The sequence below is a fragment of the Tympanuchus pallidicinctus genome, unplaced genomic scaffold (assembly GCF_026119805.1).
Source record: "Tympanuchus pallidicinctus isolate F22 unplaced genomic scaffold, pur_lepc_1.0 scaffold38, whole genome shotgun sequence".
NCBI classification, from domain to species: domain Eukaryota; kingdom Metazoa; phylum Chordata; class Aves; order Galliformes; family Phasianidae; genus Tympanuchus; species Tympanuchus pallidicinctus.
The window spans coordinates 703,753-718,006 of NW_026294756.1; the positions used below are offsets into that span (position 1 = coordinate 703,753).

The 14,254-nt window shown below is 42.6% G+C and overlaps 1 long non-coding RNA gene across 1 annotated transcript; it reads left to right on the forward strand.

Moving 5' to 3' along the window:
• Positions 1–116: 116 nt before the first annotated feature.
• LOC128088839 (uncharacterized) lies at positions 117–10,972 on the forward strand. Its single transcript, XR_008210398.1, has 4 exons — positions 117–3,303; positions 4,328–4,464; positions 5,912–6,062; positions 7,234–10,972. It is a non-coding gene; the product is annotated as an uncharacterized LOC128088839 (long non-coding RNA).
• The last annotated feature ends 3,282 nt before the right edge of the window (positions 10,973–14,254 follow it).

Genomic DNA, 14,254 nt, shown 5'->3' on the forward strand with positions numbered 1-14,254 from the left:
GCGTGGGCGGGTGACGCAGCACGCACACCTGGGAGGGCACGGCGGGAGGGGGCGGGGCTGCGCGCGGAAGGCGCGAAGGAGCGCGCGGCGCGAACCGCCTGAAGAGCGGAGGGGGGGGAGAACTGGGGACGCGTTGGGGGCGCTGTCCGTTCGCGCCTAAAGGAGGGGTTAAACGCCCCCCTCCCCGACAGGGCTCTCTCGCGAGGGGGGCGGAGCCTGATCGCTGATTGACTGCTGCCACAGCCAATGAGCCCTCGAGCTGAGGAGGAAGGGCGGGCTGTGGCGGCAGAAGGGCCAGTGGCGGCGCGCGGTGGAGGGGTGGGGGTGTTTGTGAGGGGAGCGGGGCTGTGTGGAGCCCTTCTTGCCCTTACTGGTGCTCCTGCAGTCTGCCCGCCTCAGTGGAAGTGCGGTGTCTGTGGTGATGGAGGCATAGCCGGGGCCTGCAGCGTTCTGAGGCGGGTGATAAGAAGGCTCTGGTGTCACAGTAATGCCAGCTGTAAAACCCATCATAGCTGCACTGCTCTGTGTGACTGGTAATGGAGGGCTGAACTGTCATAGGGGGAGTTGGGCGGCCTGTGGAGGTTCTGTGTGTTGTGTGGGGGTGGGCATTCAGTCTGTAAATAAAGGTGGTTTGGGGGTTGGCAGCCCTCATCTCAGCATGCTTCAATCATCACCAAACTCATCTCTTTTGAGGTAACTCCCAGGCGTTGTGAGAAGCACTGGCAGGAAAAGCTGGTGCTGGTTCTGTTTTCCCCACTGAAGCCTTCAGCCATAACATGCACACGAATATTGGCTTTTTAAGTAACTTCAATTTTATTCTTGCTTTTGGTGTAGGGTAAAGCTTAGAACGGAAACGTCTGCCGCATTTGCAGCTTTTAAGCTGAAAAGGTTTAAATGAAGATTGGAAAGGATCTCAATGCACCAAGAACAGGAGGGGGAAATGAAGATGGAGAGAGAATCCAGGAGTCACTGCATCTACTCATGGTTTGTGTTTGTGTTGAGCTTTAAGCTATGAAGGGGCAGACTTACCAGTAGGTTATCGTAGATGTAGCTTAATTTAAAGTAGGCTAATTAAGCAAAACAATAGATAGAATGGAAATTTGGTTGTGAGGTTATGACTGCCGTGTTAGCTACAGTTTAACGTGGTGACATCAAGGTAAGTCAGCATACACTCATATGTAATTTCATACATTATGTTGAGACTTTTGATTCTTCAAGTTGAATCACAGCTACATTAAACCCACTTGTAGTCTGACTGGAAAGCGTCCACAGGTGAATTGATACTTCCTAAAAACCATCTGGAAATTATTTGTTTTGTAATTCAGAGGGAAGCATAACTGCAAAAAAAACAGGAAGGAAATGAGATCTATTTTGAAGATTGCATTTATAAAACCAGGTAGGTTGTTTTGTATGGACACATATTTATGAATAAGCAGACCGCTCTTGCAACGTTTGTCCAGTTTACAGAATCATCAGGAGGTTTGGAAAGCAAAGCTTTGATGCGCTACCGTATTTTTTTTCCCTCCCCCTACGTAAGACAGAAAATAAGAATGCTTTTAAAGAGAAAGAAAACTCATTGAAGACTGCAGACCCCGTTGTCCCTGTGCTATCAGAAGGTTGTTTTGGCTTCTGCTGCGCTGAGGATCGTGCTGCTGTCTGAGGTGCTGAAGCCAGAGGGCTGCCAGGGGGTCCTGGAGATCCCCATGTACCTACGGTGTGCCTGGTGCCCCTGCTACACAAGTCAAAACTACACCCACTGTGATTTGAGTGTGGGAAGACTGTAGTTCATGTGGATGTGTTTGATGAGGGGTTTAAGTGGCAATCAGTTGTGACCATTGGGCTCTTGGTTAAAATAGGGAGACTGTAATCAGTCTTTAGACCAGCACAGAGGTGTGGCTTGCGAGAAAGATACATGTGAATTTTATGACATTAATGCTTAATGGTAGGCCACTGCATTCTGGAAATTCTTTGAAAGACTTTGGTATATTTGAAGATGAGCACGTGTGCAGTCTACACTGCAATGCTTCCTGGATGATATTCTATTTGTGTAAGCATTATTTTGTGAAAGTTTTGCCTTTAAATCTGGGCTAATGCAAAGAGGTGCCACTTGGACTCGTTGGTCTTTATTGTTGTGCATCCAATATGAAATTCAAAAGGGTAACACTCTAAAAACAGGAGCACGTTGTCTGAGAATGATGGTGCTTCACCATTTTTATGCATGATTAGAATCTAGAATTCACAGGACGTGCTTAGCCATAAGAAGCTGTTCAAGAGAACTAATGTGAGTGAATTCAGTTTGTTAGAAAGATTCTTTCTGCTTGCTTGCATGAGATTGGAAGTTTAAGGTGGTTATCTTGAAGAGGTGATAATAAAGGTTCCTGATGATGTAAGCGTAAAACGGAAGCATGCAGCAGTTTAGCTGTTGATAGAAATAATGCATTCGTGACTCAAAATAGTTGGCTGTGCCTGAAAATTCTCCTTGAGATTAATTTCCATTCCAGCACACGCTATCGCTGGGATTTGATAACATCCTCCATCCAGGACTGCACAAGAGAAGTCTGAAATCAAGCTGTGATGAAAAGGAACGAACTGATTGGTCTCTGCAAGCTCCGAGCCATGGAGATAGAGTTAGAAAGTGTCATGATGACGTGAAGGGTTGAAAGCCAATCGAATGGAGCGTGAGGGATCTGCCAAACTGCTATTTCAGATGGCAGAGCCGGCTAAAGAAACCGTGTATTTTTATCCTGGGAGACAACAGTTCAGATTAGGGGAAAATAAACATGAAGTTGAAATCAGATTTTCTTGGCACGGCACTTCAGGAGTGCTTGCACATTAACGTGTGATGATATTGTCTCTATAATAAGTACCATGGTTGTGCAATATGTTAACATGTTATAAAATGAGAAATACAACCCATTAATTTATTATGCCTATTTAATCACTTTGTCTTCGTGCCTGCTCTGTTATTTCCACACATCTGCTTTTTAACATCATTTTCTGTTTAATGTTCAGTAACTTGCATTGTTTTAAAGGTTCTTAATTTTCTGTCTGCTTTTTCCTTTTGCTCTCCTCTTTTCTAGGTCTTCAGATGAAAATCCCGTGCAGTTTTACTTAGGTTATCAATCTTTTGTTTTTTAAAAATGCACCAGAAACGCAGCAGCAAAGCACAGATCCTTGAAGGCTATGAATTCGCCGTTCCATTGCAGATGTTACAGTTCTGCTCGGCTGCCACAAGAGGGACGTAGAAGGAAAGCTAAGATAACCGGGCAGAAAAAAACAAACCGAAAGAACAGCTTCATGCAGGTTCTTAGCAACATACGTTTTGCTTTTGTTTAGAGAGATCTTGTGGGATCATAACATATCTATAGTTTCCTCCACCCCTAATAATCTTTAAAAGCTTTATAGACCTTAGAAAATGTGTTAATAAGCATTAATGGCTAAAATGGATCTTTTCCCAGAACTCCACAATCTTTCCTCAGCGTTTTCCTGCTGGAATGTCTGTAGCAGTGCTGGGACAGGGTGTGGTTGGGCTGGCTGTGTTTCTGTTCCATCTCTAGCTATTGGACAACAAATACAGCAGAGTTTAATAGGCATATGGGCAAGAAGGTTATGGAGCTATTTTTGTTTACTTCTATTTAATTTTCACAAATTAATGGGTGATGATGCACATGTCCTAAGATCAGAGCTCATATAAATGCCTTCACGAAACAAGAGGACCATAAAAACCTTTTAAGCAAATACTGAAGGATTTATTGGGCTATTGTGGCATTAAAAAGCACAGTCTTGCACGCAGTAGATTGGAAGTAATGCACATGTATATTTTAGGATCTGCATCGTATTAATGCCTGATGTCAGTAAAGCTTTACTTCAGCCATTGTGAGGCAGAGGCAAAGCTAGCTGGGCATGTGGCTTCATCTGAGCAGTAATACAGGAAGAAAGGGCTGTTCTGAATAAAATTATAACAATTTTATGAACTTTAGTCCCTAATGCTTAAATTTGTATAACAAGTATTTTAACATCACATTAGAAGATCTCTGTCAAGTGATACTAGATTGAAGTCTTCTTTAAAAAGCCCTTTAATCCATAAAAATGCTTTCACAAGCTGAAAGCACATCAGAGAAGTATTATTGTGTGAATGTAAAAATTTCTCTAAGGTGCCAGGAATCTGAGTGCACCACTAAATGCAACCCAGCTTTGATTTCAAGACTGCAAATAACGTGGTATTGAAAACTCACAGAAAAGGGCTTTCGCTCGCTGCCAGTGGAATCTGGATGCTTTTATCCTTTAGCAAAGTGTAATGTTTCTGTTTCGACCGATTTGTTTGCAGCTTCAGCTGCACTGTGGCTGTGAAAAACTGTTCCTGAAGCAAACTGGATGAGGACTTTAAAGCAGTGGAGGAAAAGGAGGAGAAGATCTTGACATTTCTTCAGTGATCTCGGATGGAGAAGATACTTAGATATGAAGGTGATGAATGACACGTGAAGATAATAGCAGTGTATGAAACTAGCTATAAACTCTGTGCTACAAACCAGTTTTCCTTCCCTGTCTAAGCTAAGTGGGTAGTAAAAAGCTAATAAACCATGAAAATGTAATTTGATGTTGAAGCACTACTTAAAAAGCCTTTAGCTCAGTAGAAAATTGGAAATCCTTCCCCCCAAAATGTACTCAAATGCCTTTTACCTCTTGTTCCTTGTAAATAGCTGAAGTGTGTGGTCATCCTAAACAATGCCACGTTAGCACTGGATCTGACTTCGGTGAACGTATGGAGGGGAAAAACCTTTTTAAAAACAGAGCTGCTGGGGTTTTTATTGCAGTTTTAGCTTGCAAAAGTACTGGGTGAAATGAGCCACTGCTGTATAACTGGCCGCAGATGTCAGATTGCTCACAAAAAAGCACGGTTTTTAAAATCCAAGGAAAATAGCTGGAAATAGTGGATATATTCCTGAAGATATTTGAGAGTTGCTTGTGAGGTTTGCCTTTTGGAGGAGTTCTGGAAGAAGCAGACTCGTTAGAAATATTCTGTTTCTGAAAGGGCATCGTCTTCTCTTGAAGTGGGGTTTCTTCAAACCAGATGTTGTTGTATCTCAGCTGAAAAACAAATTTTGAATCTCTTGGTTAACTACAAAGAGAGTACATGTTTCTTTGTTTTAATGCCTGGCAGTTTTCCTGGGCAGACGGAGGAGCAGTGAGGTTATTTTGGTATAATGTAAAATCCAGTTCTTCGCAAGGAGTTTTGATGTGTTTGAATGGTGTGGGCTGGTGTCTCCCTCTGTTTCAGTGGAGAAAACAGAAGAGTGGTGCTTTTTCAGGTTACCCAGTGTCTTGTTTAAGGTATAAATACCTTGATTTTAGCAGTGTGATTTCTGATGTGATAACAGCTTGCTTTCTTCTCAAAGCATTGCTGCTTTACAAACCTTTTTTTATTTTTCTTCCTTTTTTAACTTTCAGGGAAGGGAACTTGCAAGGAGTTAAACGTGAGGCTCTTTTTTGTAAAGAATATATTTAAGAGAACAAATAATTTGAAGAAGTCTGAGTGTTTTTTTTTCTTTTGTGTCCCTACCTGTTTTTTTCCTTCTCTACTTCTTTAAATGAATAGCTTACTTGCATTCTCTATATATAAAGTAAATGCTTCCAAGCTAAACCTTCTTCCTGCTGTGGGAAAAGTCTGTTAATTTGGCACTTGTCTTAAAAATGAAATAACGTAAGTAATCCAATAATTAGGTGCGTTGCCCTTTGGGCTTTGTTGTGTGTCTGAACTGCTCTGAAGCTGAACGTGTAAGAACACGTGTTTAGCCACATAATGTGGCTGCATGATTTAATATGAGTGGTTCAGATTCCTGTTGGCCTACACACCTGCATCCAGAGTGGTTCTTGTCATGAAATAACAGCCGTTTGGTTTTCTGCTCTCCAGCTCCCAAGGATTAACACGTTTTCGTGGACACCTCAGTTCTTTTTGATGTGAAATGCAGATTTTGAGACCAAGACCTTATCTTTCCACTGCCAATATTGAAGCTCCAGGAATCAGCAAGAATGAAACTTTCATACAGCTGTAGCAGCTATAGGTAGGACATGCAGTACAAACAGCTTCTTTCTTGCTTGCCTGAAAAAGAAAAAAAATTCTAGAATTGAGGGAGACCAAATATATTAGGTGTTGCAGTAGTTTTCCTGTGATGGAAGCCCTTCCATTGAAAATCTTGTATTTCTGATGTTTTGGGGTGAGTACAGGGCAGAAAGAGGTTGGGTGCTGAACCAGACTGGTTTTGGGATGGAGAAGCTTGCTTAAAGTGGAAAGAATGTTTTCCTTGCAGCATCTAGTGGATTTGAGGAGGAACCAAGCCAGTACTGAGCACAGGTCATGAATGGTTACAGTGTAGCTGTGTAATGCCTTCCCAGAACTCATGAGTTCCTTGGAAATGTACCCAGGCCGCTGGTGGCATTTTGTCAAACAGTGCATGAAAAGATCCCGAGGCCGCAGGGTCCCAGGTTTTAACAGTACTGAGAGTGAATGATTTCATTTATTATGCCATCTGCTTCCTAAATGCAGCGGGCTTAAGTGGATTTGCTTCTATTTGCTCAAAAAAGAGTTTCCAAGTGTCAGATTGATGATATGGAGTGTTTCCTATAGCTCCTTTGCATGCCCATGCTGGTTTTGCCTTTTTCGGTGCAGTTTCATAGCCTGCTCCTCAGCTGCTAAGCCAGGGCAGAGGAAAAGCCATTTTCCCACCCCAGGCTGCTGCTGGTTCCTGGGACTTCCTCACGCTGGCTGATTTAAGACCCACCAGCATGCCTTGGGAGCATCCACACCCTGATGGCAGCACCTTGGGGCTTTCTCTGGACCAAATCCAACCTGCCCTCTGCTAGGTTTCCAACAGTGCTTCCAAATGGCTAACCTTTGCTTTTGGCTCTGCTCTGCCTCCTGCGTGAAGGGCAGCCAGTGTGACAATGAATGAATGGAAAGGTTCTGGAAGTGCTATGAAAAGAGGAGTCCTTCCCCCCTGCTCCCTCTGGTGTCATGCAGACTAGCAGTTATCAAGTGGTGCCATCTGAGATTCATGATGAAGAGGCTAAAATGGAAATGGAATTTGCTTGAATTCCTGGACCCTGAGCAGGGTTCATGGCAACCCTTTGAACCCATTACGGAGTCTGGAAACTGTGAACTGGGTCTGTTTTTACTAAAAATGAATTACCAGACTTAATTTATGGTCAAACAGAAGTTTTCACATTGTTTTTCAGTTTTGGTCCAGAAAATCCAAGAGTCCTATGTCATGTGGAAGAAACCCAGAGCACAGAAACATTGCACGCAGTTGTTAGCAAATGTTATTAAGAGAAATGAAATGCTATGCCTTTATTTCAGCTATCGTATGAAGATTGAGCAAAGGTGCTCTGGGAAGCCTGCTGGCAAGTAAGTGGCATTCCAATCTCAGACAAGATGCGAACATATTAGGCCACTTTCTTGGCTGCAGGTTATTATATGACTTTACTGGAAGAAATTATTGCAAAAAGGATCTGAAAATCTGCAAAGCAGTAATTCTAAGCAGCACTTTGGTAATGATGTCATTTAAACAAAAAGTAATATGAAGCGTTGGGCAGTGACCTCCTTTGGATCAAGAGCAACACAAGGCCGCTAGCCAAAATGCAGGAGAAGCTGCACGGTACAATGAAAGTGTTGTGGAAAGTCCAAAGCATGTAAGGCCAAGGTCAAGTACAAAAAGAGCGTATTGGGATGACCCTAGGAGTGGCAGAATAAACAGTGCAGTATTTTCTACTGCAAAGATGTAGAAGGAGGTGGAGTGGAGGAAGCCATTTGTAATTCTAGTCATGAACTGTGGACGTTTACGATCGGTCTGTAAGTGTTTGAGTACGAAACCAAATCATGGGCTAGCTGGAGCATTGGAAGACTGAATGATGGCTGTGATATCACACTGATCTTAAACTATTTGTTCTTTTGGAACTTAAGTCCAGTTCTAACTTGCATCTGCCTCTTCTCTACTGAGGAGGCAGAAAAGCTGAAATGAAACAAGGGACATTATTCTTGATGGATATGAGGAAACATCAGAAATACCTTGTAAAAACTGTGTTATTGTAGATTTTTTCGTAATGGAATGACCCAGTATGGAAGCACAAGTGTCTGTATTGAAGGATCAAACTAAGGTATGGAGATTAACCCTTTGTGTTATGTCTGCGTAGCTCTAACTCAGTTCATCTATGAATGGCTGGAGGCCTGATCAGCTTTGGAGGCTCCACATGCCTCACCCTTCTTCCCCTCTCTGTATCACTCATTCTGTGTTCCGCTAGAGGCCACCACAAACCTCATCTGAAAAAAAAAACCAGAAAGGGAGGGGGCATCTGCAGGAATAAATGGCAACAGTTCTTATTTTATAGCGAGGTTTAGAAGTGCAACTCAGATCTTCTTAGAACAGTTTCTCTTCCCGCTGTGTTAGGAGTAACTCCCAGATGTGACTTGAAGCCAGCAAATGATCTCAGGCAGTGAGATCAGATTTTGCTGAGTATACAGGGTTAGGCATGTTCATTGCTCTCCTTCCAGAAGGTCTCCTATCCAAACCATGCATTGACATTTGATTTCCTTGGGAACATTGGCCTTCACAGTAGCCTTTACAGCATTTGTGTATAGAAACCCACGGTTACAACGTTGTCTCTTGCCTTGCCAGTGGAGAATTGCTTTTGTGATGGCTATTTATTCACCTGAGGCGTGGGGTTCCTGGAATTGTGTGTGCTTTCCTGGAAGAAGTGTTGAACAGTGTAATGGTTTGTGCAGAAAGCATTCAAAGACTGAAGCAATATCAAGGAGAGACAAGGCAGCTGGACTTCAGGGAGAGCTCTCAGATTCCACTCCATGATAGGTATTTCTCTGGCCATCACTGTCTCAGGAACTCAGAGTCGCTTACACCCAAAGTGTTTTGGCTTGAATAAAGGTTAATGGGAGAAACTGAGTGCTGTGCTGGCCAAAAGCAATTGGCCTTTATTGAGGGAAGCATTGCAAAAATACAGGGGATCGAACTTCTGGTTTCCATGTGGAATTAGAATTAGTGAAATCTTGTGACTGTGGCAATTAGATGCCATCTGTGTCCTTGCAGTCTTTGGAAGGAGGAAGTTTAAATGAAGCAAGGACTTAACTGTGAATCTTTACCCACATCTCGATACTGAAAAATATTGTGAAAAAGATTGATTTTACTTTTGTGGCTGTTTTTCAGATTTGGGTGGGGTCAGCAAAGGGAATTGCCAGAAATCTCCAGAGCCAGTTCATTCCTGTGAGATTTCTGGTCTGATATTTTCTTGAAAACTCGAGAGGTTTGGATTACTCTCCAGACTTCATCTTTCTGGAGAGCTTCCCACTGCTTTTTAAGCCTGTGTACACGAATGCCATTTTTCCATTTCTCTAGGGGAGAAAATAAACCATAGTCTGAATGATGCTGAATTTTCCTCTGAGTTTATAAATGATCTAGAAAGGAGCAGAAATTTCAAATAAAGCCAGTAATCTGTAATGTCTCAAAGCTTATGAAAGTAAAATGGGCACGAAAAGAGATCTGTGGTGAGGTGGGCTGATGCTGTAGCATAGCAGGGAAGGCGCGTGTTTACCAGCCGGTTCCCTCCACAATCAGTGACAGTGATGAAACCATAAATGTTCACAAACTGTTCACTTTGAGCTAATAGGCTTCTTGAATTGATCCTCTTGACTTGCACCTGCTAATAACTTCCTAGGTAGCCTGGACAAGGAGTTCCCTTCAGCACTGAGAAAGCTGCAGTTTGGATCGTGTTCTTAAGTCATACCTGGCTGCTTTCGGGCCTGAGTGGGGAGATACTTCTGCATGAGAGCAGCTGAGTATTTAACAGTTATCTAACCAAATGCAGATGAGGGCTCAGCTGCCTGGATCTGCGCTATTCTTTGTGTTTGAAAATCCACCTTCATGTTGTATGAGATCTCTCTTTTGAGGGAGACAAAGTGATCCTGCTCCTGAGGACGATACCTGTCCTCCCCCACCCCCGGAGCGTGGGCCTCGTGAGCATCTTTGTCTATTCATCCGTATGACAGCTGCAATTATCTTTGACAGAAAGCCTGTGGAATGCCTCAGGCAAGCACTGGAAGTGGGGACAGCAGTGTGGAGAATGTTCTGCCTTGTGATGGGATGGGCTCTGTCTAGAAGGCGCTGGGTTTGTCAGCCTCTGCTTATCCTCGAGGATTCTTTTGTGGTCAAGGCTTTGGGTGCAATGAGGGCACAAAAGGCAGCTTTCAGGAAGACAATTCATTTGTGTTTGTTCAAAATCTAACCCAGTTATTTACAGCAGTTGAAGTGAGGTATAAGCAAAAAAGATTGAAAGACAATGTTCTGCTTTACCACCACCATAGAATTGTATTTCTTTTTTTTTTTTAATTAAAGCTCTGCTATAATGATAACCATGTATATTTTTTCACATTAAAGATTCTCATTTTTCTACACGGATAAAGAAGCCCTTGCAGATACAGCCTTGACAATCTGCTGGTTCTTCTTATCTCCCTATTCTTTGTGCCCTTCATGGCTCTGACATTCATCTTGATTCCTTGACAACTGAAGAAAGCACTTACACCTGGAGACTTTTCCCTGTAATTCATAAAGGCTACTTTTCCACGCTGCTCTTGTGTAAGGAAAGGTCAGATTTCTGTGTGCAAGTATTAAACTATTCATACTAAAACTGAACTTAAGTGTAGCCTCCTGAGACAAGGAGTGTTACATTTTATGATCAACTTCTTTCTTCCCTTTCTCTGAACCATCCAGTATTTTGAAGAATTGAGTTTGGAGGAAGCAGTGCTCAGGCTTCTGACCTGGTGCCTTCAGCATCCCTATAGTCAGTGAAGATGAGAGGGTGATTCAGTTAATCCTTTGTGACTACTCTTCCTCTGTGTACAATATAACTTAATTTCCACAGCTGAAAAAGTTCATATTTCTTGCAAGAGCTGATTGCAGTTTTTATTTTTTTGCAGGGTGCCATAACAGTGGACTTTTAATTGCTGGTGTCCTGAAAAGACCTGATTGCTTGGTACTGCTTCTGCTTATTTCCAGCTGTTAAATCACACTGGATATCATCCTTCTGGTTTTTGGTGTTATTTGTGTGTGTAGAGGGAGGTTTGTTCTTGGTTGGTTTTTTTTTAATGTAAACAGTAGAGCTAATTGCTATGGAGAGGATATATGAAAATAAGCAAATGAGAAGAAAAAATGGCCCCTGTTACAGACAGTGAAAGTGGAAGTGTCAAGAGAGCTATCATTAATCTTAAATCAACACTTAGTAAAAAGCTACAACTTCTTACTGCCTGTATCCAGAAGGCTTGGACAGATCTGCTTAATATAACTTCTGGCATGGAAATGTTTTTGATGTTCCCCTGAGGTGTCCACAGAAAGGACAGCTTTGTGGTCTGCAGCTAGAAGGTCCAGCGTGTTGGAAAAGGTAACTTACCACCTCATACTTCTGAGGCAGAATAAACTGTGAAGTTGAAATTTTCTCTGTGGATCTTTGGGATGAGACCACAGAAAGCACAGTTCTGTCTCCTGTGAACGGATGCTAACCATTCCTTGGCTCTCTCTCTGAAAAGCGTGGTTTTCTCTGGAGTCCCAAGCCAAATGTTTCTCTTTTTTTTTTCTGCTGTTCTGCACTCTGTTATATATTTGGCTGTGCTCTCTGTCCCAAAGGTGTCTATGTTCTGGTGGTATGAGGTATGAATAAGTTGTCAAGTTCTTTGGGATCTTCCCTGATGAAAGGCACGATGGAAACTTGATCTTTTTTTGAAGCTACATGGCACAGCGCTAACGGCGTGTGCCAGCTTGTGGCTAGCAGGCAGTGATCTGAGGACAGCAAATTCCCATCTATGTGATGTCTGTGTATATGATACAGAAATAGCATTATTCATACACAGTATGTGCATTTATGTGCAGCTACTGAACCAAGCACGTGTAGACAGCTCTAGCATCGTATCAAGGTGGAGTTCCAGGGCCCCTCATGTTAAGTATTCGGCCTGCAAAGGGGTCGATGCCAGACATTATGAAACTTTGGTAGGGTGATCAAAAGCAAGTCATTGCTCCTGAGGACAGGTCTCAAGGCTATTAAAAAGTCTACGTGCTGTCTGCCCACCTACATGTGTGATCTCAGAGCCCTGAGCACTTCCAGTCCCCTCAGTAATGAGACAATTCCTGTTTGTACTGTTGCTGAAGACCCCTGGATTACACAATAGGAAGATTTGACCAGGGAGATGGATTATATACATCATTTAGGGGAAAGGAAAAACCAGCCTGCTTACAAGAGCTTTTGTTTTTAAGGTTTGCCATCCCTGAGAGTTTTTGGAAGTGACTGAGTGCATACTGAGCAACGAGTGAAAGCAATCAGGAAAGCTGTGTTATTGTCATTATGACTCTGGGAGGTGTCTTTTAGTAGCGAAAACCAAAAAGGGAGACCACGGCCAAAACAGTTTTACTGCAAGAACTGCATGCTCCAAGCATTAATGATGCTCCCAACAATAATTTCCAGCAAGACATGATGGCTTAACCATCGCATCAGTTTGCATCTCCTTTGGTCAAAACAGCCTTCAGTCTTCTTTTTCTTTTCTTTTTTTTTTTCCAGTACAATTCAGTTAATTATTCCCAGTTCCCTCAATGAGTCTGAGCTCCCACTGGCTCTTGGAGCAATAGTAGCTCATTGTTGCAAATGAGCTTAATCCAGTGTTAGAAGTCTTTATTGTCTATAATAGAAAATGGCATGAATAGTAAAGGAAAAAATGTGAGATGTTTCCTGTAAGGTTTTAACAACCCTCCTGGGTGCACGATTACAACATGTGCTGGGGAATAGTTTTGAGCAGGGTGGCGGTGAGGAGAAGGAGCTCTGGCAGCAATTTACACCCCCATCTGTAAGCCTCGTTACAGCGAGCTGCTTGAGAAGGGGAAGATGGGACACAGCTCTTCTCAGTCTGGATGTGCCACTGCTTTTCAGTCCTTTGCCCTTCTGATTTGTCAGTTTGTCTCTGGCAGGCTTAAATGAGAGGCTTAACGAAGCCGAATGAGGGCTGATATGGAATTTGTGGGCTTACGGAAGCACTTTGCTTGGCCTCCTGCCCTCAGTTTTGTCGAGTTTCAGTTCCAGGTGTTTCGTTCTTTTCAGACAGATCTGTGATGACACCACATCTGACGTATTTTGGAAGGGGATTATCAGTGTGAGACCCAGGAGTGGAGAATATCTGATGGTGCTATGGTCTGTCTACAGATGACAAAGTTCTGGACCATATTTTCAATGGAGAACAATGCTCAGGGTGGTTCTGTATTCAAGATCCTGTATTTCAGCCTTTCTTCACATAGACCTCAGACCTACCTTATAGATTTTTCACCAGTCCTGTCACTGGCCTTGTCTCCTATTTCTGATGAGTCCTCAGATGGAGCTGCTAGTAAGTTACGCAGCAGTCTTCCTCAGAAGAATGTTGTGGCAATGAAGACCGAAACATTTGTTGTGTTGGCTGTTTAAGAGCAAAAATAGTGGAAAACCCCAAGTCAGGTCATGCTGGTTCTGTCACTGGTGCTGAGGGCTAAGAGTTAAGGCTAAAACAAAGAGTTGGAATGTGTTTTCAGCTCATCTGCCTTTTATGTGGGAGTCGTCCCACAAATGTTGGAAGTAATCTCTGCAGCTTTTTTTCATAAACCATTTTCAGCTATTTCTATACCCTATCTTAAAGTTGTTGGTGTTTTCTCACATTCTAAAACTCTTAAGAAATTGGTCAGGGAAAAACTGGTGTCCCATTAAAAGTCAGATTTTCAGATGCAGAAAGGGTAAAAGAAAGCAAATTCCTAATAGTGTTGCAGGAATAAGCAGCAAAGCTGACCCTTCTGAGCTCTAATCTTCAAGGATGGCCTCATTTTCTGTACTCTGATGCAGTGACCTCCTCTCAGGGGACTTCCCTGTCACAGGGTTCTAATTGATTTGATGCTGCAGCTGTGGCCACTGTTATGTCATTCTGCTTATAGCCACAGTAGATTGCGTAACTGTTTTTAGTTCATCTCAATGACTTCACTGATATTACTCAAATTCCATTAGTAGAGTAGAAAACGAGGAGAATTAATGATAAAGTTAACATAGTGCACCATGGAGCCATGCCCATTTATTATATTTTTGCAGGCTTGGTTCTCTGTCATTGCAGTTTGCCATTGATTAATTGAAAGGAACATTAAAAGTACTTAAAAAAGGTCTTCAGTCAACTTCAGTATCTTGCTTCCCTTAGAGATTT